This window comes from Haliaeetus leucocephalus, unplaced genomic scaffold (assembly GCF_000737465.1).
Source record: "Haliaeetus leucocephalus isolate CR32 unplaced genomic scaffold, Haliaeetus_leucocephalus-4.0 Scaffold146, whole genome shotgun sequence".
Taxonomy (NCBI): Eukaryota; Metazoa; Chordata; class Aves; order Accipitriformes; family Accipitridae; genus Haliaeetus; species Haliaeetus leucocephalus.
In genome coordinates this window covers 1,591,726-1,613,038 of record NW_010972582.1, presented here as the reverse complement: position 1 = coordinate 1,613,038, position 21,313 = coordinate 1,591,726, and positions in this window count along the sequence as shown.

Below are 21,313 nucleotides of genomic sequence, written 5' to 3'. Positions count from 1 at the left end.
GGTGTGGGGGAAGTGAGTGAGCGGCTGTGTGGTGCTTAGTTGCTGGCTGGGGTTAAACCATGACACTTTGGCTTTCTACATAAACTGGATGTTGCCATGTCAATACCTTTTTTTGGCTCATTTTACATGAATTTTCACAGATAGGCTTATAGCAGCAGAATTTCATTGTGTGCAAATATTTCTAGAAATTTGATTGTAAGTTGCCGTGGGTGTTCATTGAAAGCTTTTATATTTTCAGCATCTCAGGGAAGCTCAGCTCTATAATGTTTGTCTTCTCCAAATAATTGCAAGTAACATGGTAGTACCTAGGCAAATGTACAAGTCAAACTACTGAACTAAAGTATTTATACATATTATAAAATATCCCAAATAACAAGCAAAACCACCAGAGAATTACCGTTTCCAATAATTTGGATCATATGGCAGCCTACTTACAGATATTTCACAATTAGTGAAAGGATCTAAATTGACTGAATAAAAGTTGCTTTTTGGGTAATATTGAGCTGTAGGAAGGTGGTTGTTCTGAGTATATTCCAAGGAGCACCTGAAAGGTTGAAAAATTCAATGCTTAAATGTACTTGTTCTGTGTGATGTAACTCTTGGCGAATAAAAGCAAAGCCACTGATTTCATACCTGTCCGGGAGCCGAAATTCTTCTAACGCTCAAACTGAGTATTTGCACCTGATACTTGAAACATGATTGTTTCTGGGAAGATATTTCTGCATATATCTGGGACGCTCAGGTGGGAAACTTTTGGTACTAAGTCTTATCAAAAGTAGGAGACAGTATTGTACGTATGAATTAAGAGGGAAAAAAAGGTTGAAAAAAGCTTTGTTGTAACTACCAGACCAGTGACAGCTGTGCCTTATCAGCCTTTGGCTCTTTTTTTGGCAGCAGTGAAGAAACTAGTGATTGATATCTTGTTGAAATTGCAGCTATTCCAGGATAGTTTGGGTGAGAGACAATACTGAGACAAGTATGGTCAAAATGAGTTGTATTTTGCTTGAAAATAAGGTTCTATGATGTTGAAACTGAATGAGAAGTTCTGGTGAAGGGTCTAGAGAACAAGTCTTATGAGGAGCAGCCCAGGGGAACTGGAGTTGTTTAGTCTGGAGAAAAGGAGGCTGAGGGAAGACCTTATCGCTCTCTACAGCCACCTGAAAGGAGGTTGTAGCGAGGTGGGTGTTAGTCTCTTTTCCCAAGTAACAAGCAATAGGATGAGAGGAAACAGCCTCAAGTTGTGCCAGGGTAGGTTTAGACTGGATATTGGGAAAAATTTATTCACCAAAAGGGTTGTCAAGCATTGGAACAGAATTCCCAGGGAAGTGGTTGAGTCAGCATTCCTGGAGGTATTTAAGAGACTTGTAGATGTGGCACTTAGGGACATGGTTTAGTGGTGGACTTGGCAGTATTTATGTAAGCTTTGTGTTTATGAGAAGACAGATAAAATCTGTAGTGACTGGATCATATCTGATGCAAAGTAGAGTGTGCTAGGACCTCCATACTTTTTTTTCCCTGGGTGACTGTGAAATGGCAGACAGAGTTGAACTATGTCAGTTCTGTATGTCATATACTCATGACACACAGCATTTAGATACCCTAAATCCAGATTGACTATGTCATGGAGGTGCGGTATTAACTGAATTGCCTTAAAAGGTTGGTATGTAAGGGCACTCTGAGATGCTTTAAGGTATCTAAAACAGCTGCATGAGCCTAGTAGATATGTACAATCAGACACGGTATGCAATTGGCCTTCTGAAGGGAAGCTGGAAACTAAAAAAGATATGTCAGGGAGTCTGAAGTTTCACCAGGCACCTGCATATCAGCAGCTGGATTCAGCCCTTATACCTGGAGAGAGCACTTGTAAATTCTGTGATACTGAACCCACACAAAGTGCTGGTGAGAGCATGACTGGAGCTGAGCTGAGCTGAGCTAGGAGTCAGCACTATCATCTGTCCTGCAGTATACTGTTCAATATTCTAGTGTAAAGCTTTCAGTAATAATACTATGTTGATTGCAAAAAAATTTTTATATTGTACTTGTAAAAATGATAGTGATAACGAAAGCATATGAATGTATGGCATCAATCAAACTATCCCAAATAAGTGCACCACAATAGCTACGCATTAGAAGCAAATTAGTATACTGGTGGCTGTCCAGACCCCTACATTACATGCAGTTTGGGAAAAAACAGTTAATTTGTACTAAATTTTTGCCTGATTTACTGGACCACACTCCTGGTTTGAAGCTATTCAAGTGGCCAATCACTTTTTCCACCTACGCATCTCTTCTATGGTTTGGGCAGCATTTGGTGTGCATTTGGCAGAAATCTAGACTTGAGCTTCCAGTTAAGTTTCACCAGCAGAAACCTCATTTATGCTCATTAACACCACTCATCAAACAAAAGACTAAACAGGAGGCATGCTGAGGGAATTTACTTCCAAACTCCACCACTGCTTTCAAAGAAGATTCCAATGTAGGTGTATCTATGTCAAAAGCCCACCATCCAATGAATCCACAGAGACAGAAAAATACAGGGTTGCTGTCTTTAGTAATTTTCTTCTGTTACAGTATAAGCAAAATTATTAATTATCGGAAGTTAGAATAAATCAGCTCCCATTAATATTTTTTGGTGTGTATTTCTAAAGCATTTGGTATTGTTGTGGACAGGATGCAGGACTAACCTTGGCACTGCTCTTCTTGTGATTCTTTGTATACTGTAGACAGGTAAATGAATTCTGGTTTTCTTTGTATGAACTCACCAGGATGGATGCTGTATGGTGAATGCACACAGCAATGGCAATTGCTGTAATGAGTGCTTCCCTAGATAAAGTAATTTTACCTTATCTGCCACTGTTTTAATGCCAGATGTGTAACAATTATTATTATTATCATCATACTAAGCTTTCTACTGCAGAAATAAGAATCCTGGAAGTCCTGAGAATGGTGCATGTGGAGAAAGGTAAGAGGTGGCGAATCCAAAAACCATAAAACTGGAACTCAAGTTCCTATAATAGTACTTTTGCCATAGCTGGAGTGTCTCTGGAAAATACCACTATGTAATATCATTGGTCCAAAGACTATCTGTAGTGAAATAGAAAAAAACGTCTGGAAATACATTTTTACTGCATCACAGCTGGAAACTATTTCTATTTTCTGTTTTATAGGTCAAACAAATATTATGTAAGCATTTTTTAATCAGGAGGGGAACACACATTAGATTAATTTTGAAAACTGGCTCTGCTGCTACAGGTGCAGAACTATACTGAAACAAAGGAGTGCTCAGAGCAGCAGTTCTGGCAATACCCTAAAGAACAAACAGATTTTTATCATTACATATCACTTATTTTTAAGAACTGCCAGAATGAGTTACATCAAAAGCCTCTCTCTGAGAATCTCATCTTTAGTGGTGGCCAATAGGGGATGCTAAAGAAGCAGGGCAGGGGGAGAGAAGGATCCTTTCCACAGAATGTTATTCAATCTGTATGTAGTTTAAAGATTTCCTGGGCCTTTAGTTGCATCCAGGTCATTGTGTTTAATAGGTATTGATACCACCCATCCTGCATGAATTTATCTAATTCATCTTTAAACCTTTGGCCTCTAAAACAGCCTGTAGCAAGTTCCACAATTCCATTAGGTGTCATGTGAAAAGGTGTTTATATTTGTTCTTTACAAATTGCTCCTAGTTCCACTGTGTGCTCGTTGTTCCTGTATTACAATAGTGAATAAACATTGTTTATTCGCTTCAGTTATGCCATTTATGTGCTCATAGATCTCTGTACAGTTGCCTACTTCATTTTTTCCTAAATCATTTACAGATCTGCATGAGGTAAGTTTTTACTTCTGGTAAAGGAGGTAGACAGACTTTTCCTTTGCTGTGTGTGTGGACATGGATTTGTCACCAGGAAAAGCCATAGTCTGTGAAACCCTGAGCCCCACATTCACTCAAAAGTGGGAGAAACAGCAAGGTTCAGGGCTTTTGCCATTGTTTCCATTTCTAATATGCAGTACAGAAGCAGCTGCTTTTGAAGTTTACACACAAAGGAATCAGGCAAGTGGACCCTGGGAATGACAAAATCATCTAAATTTGCAATGTACAGTCTGTCTGTAGAATCACCCAGTTTCATGATGTAGTTTAACTGCTAGTCTAAACTACTGCTAGTCTAAAAAATTAACATAAAGTAGCAACATCACATTAGGAGCACAACAACAACACAGTCAAACAAGTTCTATAATGTGCTATACCTTTAACTGAAACTTCTTCCAAGAGCAAAAAATGGCTGCAGATATTTATTGGACTGAATCGTTAAAATAAATATAGCAGAGGATTCTTAAAACCTATGTAAAGTCTCCATCCAATCCTGAAAGACACTATTTTTTCCCCTATTTTCTTTTACCTATCATGTAGGAAATATAGTTGACTGGTTCTAAGAAATCTCTCTCTCGCTCTGTCTTTTTTTTTAAATTTATTTATTTTTATTGTCCTATTCCATTGACTTCCTCTGTGATGTTGAGTACCCCACATAACAGTATGTCCTTTCATCTTGGTTTTTCCCAGATGGCTAACACTTCAAAGGTATCCAGTTTGGAAACGCTTTACTATCTACATATGAAGTACAATTTACATCTAAAAATATAAAATGTGTTTTGTTCTGAAATGTAGAAGATATGAGGTTTCTCTCATTTTGGCCCAATAGGATAGCATTACCTAGTTTTTTGCTAGTATGGTAGCTTCCTAAAACACTCTGGTTAGACTGATAAAAGAGGAAATCTGGGACTAGTATCCCTGTCCGTCCCCCCCCTTCCCTCTCCCAGTTTAGATGTCTAGTTTGTCTGGAACTGGTCCTCTGGGCAGGCATGGCCTTGTGCTCCTTGCTAGACTTACTGTGCATTTCACATTCAAATCTCATCTCAGAAAACAGAAAACAGGCCTGGTGAGAAGGACTGTAAATTTAGGCCTCCTGCTATCAACCTACTAATGGGCTGCTCCAAGCAGCAGGATGGAGCAGTGGTCCCTCCTGCCCACAGCCCGCCTGGCCTGGCTGGCCCGGAGCTCCTGGCTGCTTTGTGGCTCAGCTGGAAGAGTGTGGGGCATGAATTCCCTCACTCTGCATTCCCTGTTGTTTGGGACCATGCCTCTTGGGGATGTTGCGTTAGTCCAGCATGGAGTGTATTCAGCTCTATGGCCATTACAAAAACCTCGTTTACCATGTCAGATGAGACCTGTTTTCCAGTGACCATGACTCTTTCAAGGCCATTAGGCAGATTTTTCCATAAATACAGGGAGCTTTGGGCAGGAGGCATAGGTATAGCTGCCCAAACTCAACATTTTCAGAGCAGGCACAAGAAAACATATTTAAAGGAGCAAGAGAATTTTCAAGACTTGACTGAAGCCCAATGAATTTACACAACTCAGAACTGAACAGGTCTGGAAAGAAGACAGACTGCAAAAACCATCTGTGATGCCACTAAGTTTTGGTGCCCACCTTGTAGCTGAAGGGAGACTTAGGTAGACTATATCTCATAGGGAAGTTCATTTATACAATGTCACACTCTTCCAACAAAGACAGCCACAAAACAGAGCTGTGGAATAATTCAGTATTAAATCAGTTAAGTAGCACTATAAATTTAACAAGGCAACTGCAACGCTGTTGACAATTGCAAGCCTCTATCTAGATAATAAATGGTTATACCACCAATGCAATTAAAGATACAAATAACTTGCATTAAAATTGAGTATCAAGACGGGTTTTTAACAATAATTGCTACTCTTGGATCATTATTGGTATTAGATATACTAAAACACTTAATGCAAGTAAAATATTAAGAGATCAGTTGTTCTACTAGAAAACATAGGTAGTGGATGGAGAATGTCCTGTTCTGTCTCACATACTTTGCTTCAGAAATAGAGGTAATGTGTCTTTCAAAGAGGTTTTAAACTTCTGTAGTGGTGGGTTATTAAGTGTGCTTGGGCCAACACAGAAACATTCATCTTTGAAAGGCTTTGGAGACCTGGTAAAATGGATACAAGACATTTTAATAATGGACATATAACAGAAGGAGAAGATGATTTTGTTGTTCCCTTTGGATAAAACCTGTGTCACTGAAGTAATGTAAGTAAATTTTTGAGAATAAAAAATAGTGAAAGATAGTATTAATAAATGTATCTCTTCACACATTAAATTCTTTAATATATAGAAAAAGTGATTATTTTTTCTGTATTTTGAATACTTCCAGTTAAAAAGGAACTTATTATAGAAAAATCAAATTCATTCCTCAGTCTGTTTTTCCATACTTAATAAACACTGATAAAGGCACAATAAAGAAGAGCTTTATCAAAAGCTTGCAATGGGGAAGACACGTTCTCCTAAAACATAAAAGCACACTATAACCTAAAAGTAGCTGCAGTTAATCAAGTGTGCAATATGAGGCCAATATTCTGTACTCAGGCAGTAACATATATTTACAGTGTTTACTTCTTGATAATGTTGTAGAATATGTAAAAAAAGGCCAGACATTCAATGCTTTATCTGAATTTTAACTGAACCCAGATTTATTTCTGCTTTAACTTTGAAGGCCTGAAACTCATTTTAATCTAAGTGATATTTGTTGTTATCACTAAACAAATCAGATTTGATTTTCTTGTTACAAATACAAACTTATCTCTCTCACAGGGTTGTCTGTAAATTAAAGAAAAAAGATATGTTTAAAGCTGTTGGGGCAAACTGAAGGAATTTTAAACAGGCAAACACAAACTACCTTGTGAATCTTCCAGGTTGCTTCTTTATGCTTTCACCATTTTAAAATAAGAATTTGAACTTGTCACTGTTCATTCTGTAAATAACAAAATAATATTCCTTACAGTTTTTTAGAGAAAACATAATTCATATGCAATCAGTTAAGAGAGATTTCACTAACTTATTCAAGATGTCATGTATAATGTTCTTAAAATGAATTGCCAACACAAACTTTTTCTATTAAAATAAACCTCTGGGATCTTAGGTTGTTGAAACTTTCTGTATTATGATCAGTAAAGCCTTGTCTAGAAAGCATACACAATTTAACTTTGAGTTCATTTAATTTCCAAAGTGTCTCTAGGAAAGAGTTTCTTCCAATTATCTAAAAGACAAAAATGGCAAATAAAGTACTGAGGGACATGTTTCACTGAGAAGGGGTTGGCTTTGAATCATCTCTGCACTTCATTATCCTCCAATCAAGCAATCAAATTTCTTCACCTCTGGAATTCACATTCTGCTGATTATCACTTATGTACTTTAATTGGTTACACTGTAATTTCTGGCTAGACTCTTATGAACAAAAGGACTGTTACTGATGGCTTATTCACAGTTTTAGTCCCCTTTTTGTAGTTGGCTAACAGATTCCCTCCAGATTTCTCTATCATCACCTACACAGCTCTCCCACTGGCTATAAAATACTGCAGCAGCTTGTAGGTAATTGATCAGACAAGTGAACTGTAAAATATTCATTTTCTACTTCAACAGCTAGATAAATCTCTTGGGAAGTGGATGAAAATATTGCTTATGCACATCAGGGTCGGTGTAGTAATAGCAAGGTTGCTGATAAGCAGGGGTCTGCTACAGAGTTAATGCTTAATTCTGTTCCACGCCAGAGATGGGAAAGTATGCAGTCTCCCTTTGCCTGCAGCTAGGAGTCTCATTACATACTGAACCTGAGGCATCAACACCAATGCACCAGTTATGGTGCTTCAGGGATGGTGCTTCCCGTTTTAATTAATCGGGTTCATCTCGGTGTAACATGCCAAAGAACAAATTAACACTTAGTTACTGTAACCAACATGCTAAATACCAAAATATTAATGAACAGGAAAGCAGGAATTAAAAGGGACTGACAGAAGAGGGAAAGGAGAGGTAAAACCTGCTTTTCTTCTTTTCATCAACAGTAATCTTTACAATCTCACTTCCTAACGTTTTTGCACTAAGTTTTCAAATACCAGTCCAGGTGTTTTAACTGAAAATGTTTAAAAGCAAACTGCATACAGACTTGTAGAGCAACAGCAGAAGATAGTGAATTCTTTTCATCTTTATCTTGCTGGGTTGCCATAGTAAGAGAATCTGAAGGGAATTAGCAATAGCTTTGTTTCTGACTCATGTTAAATGCATATTAGGCAACCTTACTCAAGCCCAAACTATACTAATCAGAAAATACATACAATCCCTCCACCTGCTTTCTTGTCAGACAAGAAGGAAAAAGCTGAGCTTTAAGTAAGTACTGGAATATTAACAGCATGTTTTTTTCCCAGCGGTTTGTTTTTGAAGCAGCAGAGAACATACGTTTGTTTCCCATGTCCTTGGGAGTATGGTGTCAGTCAGTTTAAGTGTGGTGTCAGTCAGCTTAAGATGAGGCATTTGAAATAAAAAATAGTCGATACTATGTATGCCACAGTAGTGGTGACCACCTGGGGAAGACAAATGGAACAGTACAATTTTACAGTGGAAAAGCAAGGTGCCACAGCACCTACTGCAGAGATGTTGACAAGTAAATCAGCCTTCCTTGGATCAGAATAGTCATTTGCTTTAAGAACAGAAGAGAGGTCCACGTTTCTTTCTGTATCAGCTAACTTCTGATGATTTAAATGTAGTGCCAGAGAAAACGATGGTAATAAATTGGTCAATCAGAAAATTTGGACAGCTTGCTAACACCAGAGGCATTAGCCAAATTTACTTTTTTTTTCCCATTACACTAGTAAATAGACTTGTTCACACATAATCATGGTTTTGAGGTGAAACCCCCAGGCTGGAATCAGCTCCATTAGAAATGCATGCCATGGTATTCAAGGACTCTCTCAGGTATTTTCTAGTCACTTGACAACCCAAATATGCTGAAATGTATTCCATCACCCCCACAGACAAGGCAGGCTGTAGGTCTTCTGCAGACAGTGAGATTCAGATTTTTTGTATGCTTTCTGTATTTTTTGATGCAACTGAAGCAAATCACTTCTTTAATAAACATTCTGAAAACCATATTCTGGGTTTCTAGTATCCCAGGTGCAGAGTGTTATATCTCATATTTTTTCTGAAAAAGACTCGTGAAGATGGAAGTATCTATTTATAATGAGAAAACTATTCAAAACAAAGAAACATTAGAAAGCAATACAAAGCAAAGAAACACAAATGAAAACAAATACTGGAAATAGTATACAGTTCCCCTTTGTGGTCCTCCATACAATAAATCCTGCTATTTTAGCACTTCCTAAATTCTCACTCAGTTAAAAGGATAATTAAAACCAAAAATAAAGTTCTGTTAGTAATGAGGTCATAATGAAGTGCACCATGAAAATCAGGTGTCTGTTTAATAACTGTGTGTAACCTTTGCTCTTTGAATGCCATTTGTGATGATGGTAATGTGTTTAAAGGGAAATAGATGGATCGGAAACTGTCTTTTCTATCTAGGATTTAAACTATATCATTTCCTGACATATATGTAATATATGTAAAAAACCACCTTCCCTTCCCCTCCCTTCCCTTCCTTTCCCTTCCCTTCCCTTCCCTTCCCTATAATAGCTTTTGTCTTTATTTGAATAAGAAAATATTTTGTTATCCATTTTTGTCCTTGCTTTCCCCTCCAAGTTTCTATTCACACTTCACTAAGCTATACAAATTTTGTTTTGGTAGGTTCCTATACAACTCTTCATTATGAACCGCTCATCTCTGAAAATAGGAATGTCTTTGTTTTCAGTGTCTATCTTTACATGAATTTATCATTTCCTTTTTAAATCCAGCTAGCTATTGAAATCAGTAGCAGCCTAGATAAGCATGTACTGTATTTTACAGTTTTCACCCAGTATTAAAGTCATCTGCTTTCCATGAAGTTTTGTGAACGACCAACTCTCCTTTATGGGTCAGAGCTGCTTGGAAACATTCAAGCACTACTGAGCCTTAATCACCCTGGGTACTTTTCAATCACCTTTATGTTGAGCTCATCTCTCTTTTTCTATCTGTATGACACATAAAATGTATTTAGTCTTCAAGTTGAATTTTTTTTTTTTAATAAATTCTGTATTGCTGAGAAGCATGAAGAGGACACTGAGCTATGCTCCTATGGAGAAGCTACCAGAGGGAAGATGTTCAAATGTTTGTTGCTGTCCCTCAAGCTTAGGGTGTTTAGCAGAGCACTGTTGGTGGGTTGGAAAAGAGTTGAATGTTAAGAAAAGGACAAAGGTTGTAGAGGCTCTAAAACAAAAAGAAATAACTGCAGAAAAAAACAGGAGTGAGATCAGGGCTAGAGTTAAAGAGGAGAGAAGAAAGGGGAGAAAGTGTGAAAGAAGAAGGGGAAACAAACACAAGGAAAGGCATAGGCAAGGCAACACAGTTCTCTTTCCTCTTTCTTTGCCCTTTAGTTGCAGGTTTCATTGATTGTTTTCTTCCACTTAACTAGGATGAGTTCCTTACTATAAGTAAAGGTTATATTAAAAATAAATACTTTTTTAACAGAAATTCACCAGACTACAATCACACTGTCATCGCCTGCTTTGAAGTCACTGTACTATCCTAGCTGCTTCTTCCTTTTTTATTAAAAAAATTCTTCATGCATCTGTGAATCTGCTCCAAAACACTATTGTCCCAGTCCAAGCACCTTGGTACTTACAGCAGCCTAAGTTCAAATGTTCTATAAAGTAGGTATAGTCCTTAGAGTAGTTATTTTAACAATGTATTTGGTTTACATCGCAAGCTTTTGATAGCAGGGGGAGCTGCAGGGGTGGCTTCCGTGAGGAGATACCAGAAGTTGCCCCCATGTCAGACAGAGCCAGTTCCAGCTGGCTCCAAGACAAACCCACCGCTGGCCAAAGCTGACCCAATGAGCAATTTTGGTAGTACCTCTGGGATAACCTGTTTAAGAAAGGGGAAAAAACTGTGCAGCACCTGTGAGAGAGGAGTGAGAATATGTGAGAGAAAGAACTCTGCAGACCCCCAGGTCAGTGAAGAAGGAGGGGGAGGAGATGCTCCAGGCGCCGGAGCAGAGATTCCCCTGCAGCCCGTGGTGAAGACCATGGTGAGGCAGGCTGTCCCCTGGCAGCCCAGGGAGGTCCATGGTGGAGCAGATATCCACCTGCAGCCCGGGGAGGACCCCACGCCAGAGCAGGTGGGTGCCCAAAGAAGGCTGTGATCCCATGGGAAGCCCACACTGGAGCTGGGTCCTGGCTTGACTTGTGGCCCCACGGGGGACCCACACTGGAGCAGTCTGCGCCTGAAGGACTGCACCCTGTGGAAGGGACCCACGCTGGAGCAGTTTGTGAAGAACTGTAGCCCGTGGAAAGGACCCATGTTGAAGAAGTTGATGAAGGACTGTATCCTGGGGGTGGGATTGCACGCTGGAGCGGGGGAAGAGCACAGGAGGAAGGAGCAGCAGAGCCAAAGCGTTCTGAACTGATCACAATTACCATTTCCTGTCCCCCTGCACTGCTCAGGGGGAGGAGGTAGAGAAACTGGGAGTGAAGTTGAACCTGGGAAGAAGGGAGGGTGAGGGGAAGGAGTTTTAAGTTTTTGTTCTTATTTCTCACTATCCTACTCTATTATAATTAATTGGCAATAAATGAAATTATTTTCCCCAAGTCAAGTCTGTTTTGCCCATGATGGTAATTTGTAAGCGATCTCTCTGTCCTTACTTTGACCCATGAGCTTTTCATTGTATTTTCTCCCCCTGAGCTGCTGAGAAGGGAGAATGATAAGAGTGGCTTTTTGGGAGCCTGGTGGCTGGCCAAGGTCAACCCATCACAAACAGGCAGCCATCGATGATGCTTGTTCCACAGTTTGAGTTGTAAGAAATTACGGATGGATATTTTTTTTTTTAAAGAAGTAAGATAAAATGGTGATAATTCTACAAAAAAGCAATTTTGTTTCCATACAAACAACAAGAGACTTGTTTCCATACAACCCTTCCATTCTGGGGAATAGAGATGCAGACCTGTCACTTCCCAGGAAATGCCCTAGTTCACTAGACATACACTGTACTAGCTGGAGTGGGAGGAACAGCCCTGATGGAAGGCTGCACTGCAGTGCTTAGGGCTTGCAAATGGGAGGGTTGAGTATTCTGATCCTTGTCTCAAAGAATGTGTTTTGTATCTTACATTTGATAGTGGCTGGAGAGAAGAATGTAATCTCATGAACAGACAACTTTGTGTGCAATACAGATATTGTCCCAGAGGAAGAAAAGCTGTATTTCCTGCTTAACAGGTAAGTGCTCTAAGCTGTAGGCCATTATAGAAGATGACCTGCAAGTCCCGGATCCCATGTCTTAAAGGAAACAGAGAAATAGAAGTTACATTCCCTTTCTCCGAGTAAGTATCATGCTTTTCTGTGTGTAACTAATGGTGAGTTTAACACCATTTTCTGTAGGGTATTACAGTCTAAATATTTGCAGCAATATTTCAGTTGGAAATAATACTAAAACCTCACAAAAAATACATATAAATCTTAGTATACCTTGTATACATCTACAAGCAGAAGAAAGAGAGCTATCTTATTGTTTGAACATCCTTCTACTGCTTTTCATTTTCTCTGAATGCTTTATCTGGCTGAACTTGGCCATTTTTAGGCTCTTTATGTTATGACTATTTTTCCTTTAACCACTGTAGTTTTTTCAAGCATTGACAATAGTTGTTATATAATTCATTCAAATGCTGATAAACCTTTCCCTTTTGTTGTACAAATTTGATGTGTCAGTTTTCCCCTCAGTGCTGAAATACAGGGTTCTATGCAAGATAGTTCTTTTGTTCAGTTAATCATCTACCTGCCTTTCCATAAAGGACTCTACCCCACTTCAACATCAATATTTCAAAAGTCCTTTTCACCATTTTATTTTTTTTCCAATTCTGGTTGGTTATCAGAGGTTTTACTGAATAGCTATAGTCAATGCTTTTGCAGTCAAAAAGTTCAATTACTCTAGTCACTGCCATGAATCTGGAAAATTTACAAAGATCCCACTTCCCAGTTCATTCACTTCCTTTTCAGCAGAACTCTCCCAAGTACTGTGTACATATATCAGGTATGATTTGCATGAATACCACATCTCCAGCAGGTTTTGGGAAAAAGAAGCAAGACAAAGGGCAGTATATATGGCCCTGATTAAAATACTTACAGTATTTCTGATTTATTAGATATACCTTATTTGGGTCTTATTACATCTGTGCCAACTCAATTCAAACAAAGTTGAACTAATGTTTTTTGTTTATTTTCACAATACCATTTTTCTTACTCCAGCCTTTGCAGAGTTATATAGAAAGTAAGAACTGGACTGCAGTCCCTTATTCAGAGATTTTTTCAAGCAGTTGGGACAATTAATTTCATAATTTCCAGTGCAAAGGGTGTAGTTGGAGACCAGAAGGAGACATAGCTTGACATGAAGTAATTTGGAGTACAAGGAAAGCAAAAAGAAAAACATTCTATGGAATATGGGAAATAAGTTACTCTTTCCTGTGGACAAGAAAAAACAATTTTAAAAAAATGCAAACAACTGTGATTCGTAAGAATGCTGGAATCATACTTTCTCCTAGAGCTATTCCTCAGTGGTACACTTAACTTTAAGACTATTCCTGACTTTGCAAACTTGCCAGAGGGAAATGTTATAAAGGAGAGTGCTTCCTGCACTGATCATGGTAATTTTATTCAGTTAAGTATTTCAATGCAACACTTATTTAGTCCACTCTCACTTTTAGATGTTCCCCCCTATCTCCTAACTCTTTCTTTCCTTTTGAAAACATTTACGGACTTTGCTCTGGAGGCTGGCAGAAACATCTACCAATAAATCAGAATTAATTTACTGGTTTGCATGCAGATACTTAGGAATCGTATGGCCAACTGTTCGTGTTTAGAATGCGTCACACACCATCCAAGGTCTAATTGCACAACTGAATGCCTTGAATCCATGCCCAAAGCTGTGTTTTCACATTCATAAAATAACAACTGTGATATAGCATCACTCAGCTGCTGTTTTGGAAAAGTATATCTATACGAACAAATATTAGGAATCCGGATTTAATATAAGGTTGTTAAACAGTAATTCAAAAGTGACCTAGAAGTAGCTTAAGGGGCATATGAAATCCAGTGTGTCTGAGACTGAAGCATAATCCACAGAAACCTATAGAAAACATAGCAAACATTTTACATGCGTACATAAACTAACACTTTCATTGTTGGTCTACCCTGTACTTTTATAACGTATATTTTGAAACATAAGTCCCACATTTGAAAACCTGGAATAATGAGACTAGAACATGAAATAGATGCTTTTATTACCGATAAAAATTTAAACCCCAAGAATGGCAAAACAGATTAAGATAAAATGCATAACTCTTTAGCCTGGCTAAAGAAACAAGAATCTAATTTTCAGTGGCCATTTCATAATAGTCCAAAGTGTAAACAGATATTTCAAATGAATGTTTTTCTATTGGTCCATCATATATTTCTTCTTTCAGAATTATTATTACAGTTATTATACTACTATTTAAATATTTTTATTCATTCCTGTTTGCTTGTGTTACAGTAAAAACTAAGGTTTTTCATATATAAAAAGGGCAGAGACTATCTAGATATATACTTACCCAGTAAACATCTTGCAAAGCCATCTATTTAAAGTGCAAGACTTACCGGATCTTTTGCTATTCAGTCAGAATTAACTGATCTGTTCAGGGCACAATTAACTGTCTTTCCAGATCTGTTGTTCCCTTTTGTACCAACTGTTCTGCAGAAGGCAGCTTATGCACAATATGAGGACAAGAAGAGTATGTGAAAAGAGCCAACAGCAACTTACAATGAAGCATTGAGAAAAGTCTTGTTGTTGCTCAGAGAAGGAGAATAGAGTCATGTGAAGTAAAAGATTTCAGACAGCCTAGAGAAAAGAATAAGAATGATCTTATATGTATTTTAAAGAGTTCCTCTTAAATGGAAACCAATATAAATTATTCCCCTTTTCTTGTTTCCATTGCAGGACAAGGGTGGAAAATTTTAGCTTTTGGTGAATTTTGAAAAATGTTCGTATCTGGGGCTTGATAAACATAGACAAATTGCTAAGAATAAGCATATACCTTCCTTCCAAATGAGATTAACAACTTTCTTTAGAATTTGTTTTATGCAATTTATACTGATAAAATTTTGCAGCAGTCCCAACACGCTCACAAGGTGTTACGGATTTATACCGCTAGAAACAGAGCATTTTAGGTCTTGTTGCCCTGAGAGGGGATGAGTGCAAACAAAAGAACAGACTTTCCACCCATTAAAAAAAATTGCCTTTGTATGTAAGCATTGTGCAAATCTCCCTGGAATGTCTGTTCTAATAATAATTCAGTTTACTCAGTCCTGAGAATAAATGTTAATGATGGATGATGAATGTTTTTTAATTTAACCAGTCCATCTGTCTAGCTAAATTTTTCTTTTACTTCAGTGTAGGAATGAAATATGACAAAATATCCACAGTAGGTAAATTGAAAGCGATGTCTGATAGGAGTTAAAAGCCCCCAAAAACTCTGGTAAGAAAATACCTTCTTGTCCATAGAGAAAAGGGAAAAGAGGATGTTTGTAGAGGAATTACCAGACTATCCAGAATAAAATATTCTTTATTATTAAATAATAACAGTCTTATGTTAGGTTTTGGTTTTATTAGTAAATGTACTCTTCCTAGCACATGCTACTGGCAGCAAAAGCATCCATTTGAATTGGCTGTTGATACTGTGAAGAAAACATATTTACCAGCACCTCTCATCCCAGTCTTCTGTAGGCTTGCTAGAACACATACAGAAATTATGGTGTGAGGTAGAGTAGGATGATCCAAACCCTTCAAAAATTCCACTCATGGGATCATACATAGAAAGGGAAGGTTTTGCCTCAGGGAAAATCCTAGAAGATAATACCTGGAATGGCCTCCTGACCTCACTTTGGCAGTTATAAATCTAGTTCTTACCTTGTAAACTCAGGACAATCCACTTCCTGAAGGATATTTTTTTGTTGTTGTTTTTGCTTTTTTGGGGGGTGGTAGGGTCGTTGGTGTTTGGGTGGGAGTGGCTTTTTTGGTTGGCTTTGTTGCTTTCCTTTAATAGGTATGGTCACTATACTATTTACTAATACATCCAGAAAGTAGACAGACCATAGCTAAGACAATGTGGAAATACCGATAGGCAACATACTAATTCACCGAGACTTGTTACAGTTGATTCCTCCTTGTACCCCCTTATGGAGGGAACAGAATTCTCTGATACTGATCCTTTTAATGCCAGCGTTTACATAAGTACCATTAATAGCGGCCTTTTAATCTTTTTCATTTTGTCTGCTTCTGATTTTTTGGTGCAGAAGTTCCCCTGTTTCTGTCCTTGTTTTCCTTAGTTTCTGAGAATGACTGTCTGGATACTCATGACCTTGCCTCGGTAAAAAAGTTCTTTCTCTCTGTTCAGGACTCTAGTGCTTGCCTCAGCTCTTGATTGCTGCACCTTCATGCAGGTACTTTGAAACTGCAGCCCTATCAGCACGTGCTGTGAAGTGCCAAGAGGCCTTAAATAAATGAGGATCCCAGTGTGCTGGACACTTCCTATAGTGAATGACAGCTCCAGCCTCAAAGATGCTGTTCCTCTGAGAAACAGGAGAAAAAACAAGTGGTAAACCAAATGAACTAGAATGAGAGGGAAGGTCAAATAACACACAGGCAATGAAGACTCATACTCCTTCTGTCCTGCTGCAGTAATTGTTCTTGGTAATAGGAGTTGCATTTTATTTTTCACAATTGAACTAAACAGATTCTTTGATGTAATGGAAGGAAATGAAGACTCCTGACTAAGATGATCTAATCAAAAACATCACGTGGGAGACATTAAAAAATCTCTCTGGAAGACTTGTGGTTTCTGGGATAGACAAAATAGTACCATTAGTCCAGTACATCCTAGAATGCTTATATTTTCTAGCAAGCACCAAAAATAAGACTTGGAAAAAATTAACATGCCACTTCTCTTTAAATAGATGTTCTGAAGATATTATATTACTCTGCAATCAATACAGCAGGAGTTCCTGTTGTTATAATGAATATTTAGACTACGCGGCAAGTTATGTTTAAATTAGACAAAATAAGTGAAATCAGATTCAGGCTTCAGGCATCCAAGTAGAAATCTAAGACTGGCAATCGTGGAAAACATTGCATTGTTTCTTAACCTCATACAACACCACTAGTGCCAGGGAAGTCAGTGGTCTTATTCAGGGTTTTTGAAGTTACACACATGCATAACAGTGCATAAAATTAAGCATTTGCAAACATAATTTAACCTTTTTGATTGATAATAATTTTATCTCCAGTCCAAAACGTTCTTAGCTTAGTAACATTATGGAAAGTAAATATGTTTTTGTATGTTCCCACTAACTCTTTCAAAGGAAAACTACTATTAGCTCTTAATTTGCAATTAGTAGGTAATAAATTATGAGTTTTCTTTCCTGACAACATTCATTTTTCAGTGAAATACATACCTTTTGGGATTCAGACATTTTTCTGGTAATGAGCAGCTTTCTCCCTGCAACATTTCAACCTTCTCATTGTAAAATCTGACTCCTATTATAAACAGCTTTTTTAACTCTACAGATTCTTCTTCTCCAATTAAAGCTTCCTGTCAAGTAGACCAGACTCCTTCAGGAGGGAAATGTTAAAAGTCACTGAATTATGGAACATTATAAAGCACACAAATGCCTAAAAATTTTTCCTAAAGGCTAATAAATTAAAATACTTTCTTGTATAATAATTGGTTGTGATTTTAGTTGAATACTCTGTAAGGCAATACCACAATATAGTCCTCCTGATCATTGTGAAAGGTTTTGAGCAGCAATGAAGGAAGAGAAATGCCAAGAAGGATTTAGAGTAGGGGAAAAAAAGGAAAATAAAACTTAGCTTGGACCAACTCAGTATAATACATTTGTGGGAAGATAGTTTAGATATGAGATTATAATGTAGTATGAAAAAGAAAAAAATATATTAATCAATTTTTGTCTGCAAAGGCATTGGGATGTGGAGCAGCAAAATAATATGCTTGTTGGCTTGACCCTGTCACACATCAGTCTTGCTAATGATTTCTGTGAGAGGAGGATCAACTTCTGTAAGGGCCTAATCCACGTAAAATTCTCTGAAATCAGTGAGTCCATACAATGACTTCTGAGATCTGTGAATGACTTTTTACACTGTTATGGACCACTTGTTAGCAGAAAGATAGGATATGTTGCACATAAGGTGAGGAAAAACTCCCATGCAGAATTACAGAGGCACTAAGTATGCACGTATATAGTATGATTACATAAATATAGCTGTTTAATAACAAAGAAGACAATCAAGAGAAAAAGAATAAATTTCTGATTATAAAGAGGACAAATAGGATGAAATTCTGACTGAAAAGTACATTCAGTGGTGGAATAATCTTTTTACAAGGAGAGTTTGAGGCCCATGCACACTGAAACTTGGAATTAACAAAACAGAAAACTCATTGGGGGAAATGAGTAAGCCGGCAGGAAGGTGGTCTTGTCACAGTTTCACCATCAGTACATACAGTGTTCTGAAGTTCCTTCCTCCTTGTGCCAGCAATGCTTTTAAGTGTTGTCCTGATGGCAAGCAGGGATTCACGTGTGGCTATCAAGCGCAAATACATTTTCATGTGACTACCAAAACTGCACCTGTCACAATCTGCTGAAGCTGCAAATCACAGCTCCTGCTGCAAATTTGCAATGGCCATGAGTGCAGCCAGAGCAGGAAATCATTAGGGACCTGTTGCTTCTAAACAAGAGAGTGAAATACCTGAAGGAAAAGCTTTTAGCATTATTTATTTTTGCCCTTTAAAGCGAGATGTGTGCTAACTGGAGATACCTCCATGATAGCCTTAGGTAAGAAGGGCCCTACACATTGAGGAAGGTAGACAGTGAAAAACACACCTTCACTAAGACAACTATATTTTGTCAATATTTACCTCCTCAAAACAGCTGTGAATATTTGAACTCCTTTTCCTTTTTGCTGACATATCTAAATGAGTTAGTGTTAACTTTGATAGTACTTTTAACCAATCACTGCAAAGTAAGCTCAGTTTAGTATATTTTGGAAATGGAAGCTCATCCAATTTTCCTTTAATTTACTCTGCTGAGAAACTAAAGTTATATTTGAATAGAACTGACCCACTCAGAGTCAGAGTTAGTAACTTCAGAGTATTAGTAGCTTGGACTAGGATCAAACTTTTAACCTGAAGGAATAAACTGCTGTAGACACCTTATTAACAGAAGTTTTTTTGTTTTTTAGGATAGGACACCAGACTCTGCATCGGGAGACATGGGAGCTATTTCTATCTGAGCAACTGATTTGCTGTGTGACTTTGGGAGTTGCAGAGTAATGGTGAGAAATGCACACACTTAACAACAAGCTTGTTCCTTTCCGCAGTTCAAATGATAAACATCTTCTAGCAAGAGAAGGAACTCCAGTCTTTATACCATCTTTCTTATACTCTTAAAACATACATCTACTTGAAATGGCTTAAGCTATAATTTAAATTCAAACCCTTAACACATCTATTCAAACTTAACATTATTAAAGTATTTTGAATTTGTTTTGAAGGTTTTAGTACGCTTAAAAAACAAATTTGGTCTCCTGATTATTGTTTTGCAACTAAGTAGTCTATATGACCTGTCCATAGTTGGGCTGACAACCTACACTCCCAACTTGATGTGAAAGCAACTACCCCAGCCCAATAGTGCTCAGACGAGGTCAGCCTGTTGTGTGTAGGAAGGCAAATTAAGTCTTTCAGGAGGCCAAGGCAGCAGTGAGGTTGGCAGCATCATTTGATAAGTGCAAGTCCTCCTTGCTGGAGGATGCCAGTTGATTTGGTCCTTTCTGTTCTTCCATTAAGCAGAGTTTTACCAGAAAACCTTTTAGAGCAGAGTCAGTCCAACCTTTGAAATGGAAACAGAAGCCTTGTTTTCTAGTGAACAGCAAGGAACAACTTGTTTGGTTTTTTTAAACCACCTGTGCAATTGCTCTCACCAATTGGTAGTCTTATTATGAAGTCAAACTACAGGTTTAGTCATGGTATATATACATTTCAGGAAGGCACAGGAATACCAAATCTTTTAAAGACAGTTGTACAGTCTCCTTTCCAGAAGTTTCTTTCTTTTTACATTGAGGATAATAAAAGTGCTAATGATTTCTCACTTTATACACAAAATTAAATGCTTAATAAGCTGAAAAAGTTTCAGCTAAATTTCTAATTGCCAACTTCAGTTTATTTTTTATTTGCTAGCCTCCCTGTGGAAAACAGTACACAACATTTCTAAAATCACAATAAAACACTGGAAAATCTGCTTCCCTGTACTGTTTTTCATGGACTTACTAGTAATGTCTTCTCATTTTGTAGTGATTACAAAACGTATATTCCAGAAAAGTAACAACAAAAATATAGAGCTTATTTTTCAGGTATATGATCCCCAATATCCTGGCACTCTTCATACAGAGTTTAACATCATCACCATCAAGCACCTTTTGAACAGTGATTTTTGTTAAGTAAATATCAACTGCTCAGCATAACAAATCAATATGCTTGCACTCATTTTGCAGCTAGGGGTGCAGAGGACATGAATTAAGAAAGCCACTTTCAGAAAGCTGCTATCAGAGCTAGGAACCATGGTCAGAGTCATGGTCTATTTGAAGCTTACTCATTAACACACACACACACACACACTTTTGCAGAGTTTCCATACTGAAGTTTCTTACTCATTGGTGTCCTGTGCCAAGAAGATAATAACAAAAACAAACAAACAAAAAAGCAAAATGAATAAAAGCACCTTCTGGGAAAGTAAGGGCTTTGATGTGCAGTACAGTATTTGCAAAAGCATCGTGAAATTCACAGCACAAAACATGGGAATCCTGGGTCTGGCTCATGTTTCCCAGGACAAATGGAAAGATATTCCAGACTGTCAGAAAAATGTGCAGTATCTACAGGACTAGGCCCATCAAATATGGATTTTTATAAATATCAAGAAGTTAACTTGAGCAGAGTCTGCATCAGAAAGATCAGGATCTTATGTTTTCTGGTAAAAAGGTTTTATTCTAATCTCAAAAGAAATGCAACATGCTATAGAAAAAAATGCAGGGAGGAAGTTAAAACCATTCTTTCCAAAATAGCTCTTTTGGAAGAAAAATTCAAGGAATAACTAAAAGAAGCAGGAATAGACTGTCTTGCAATGGCCATTTCAGGTATACATTGAATAGAGACAAGACCTCTGTACTAGCATTTTTACACATGGTTGTAACTGAGAAAATATTTCACTCCGTGACTGACTGA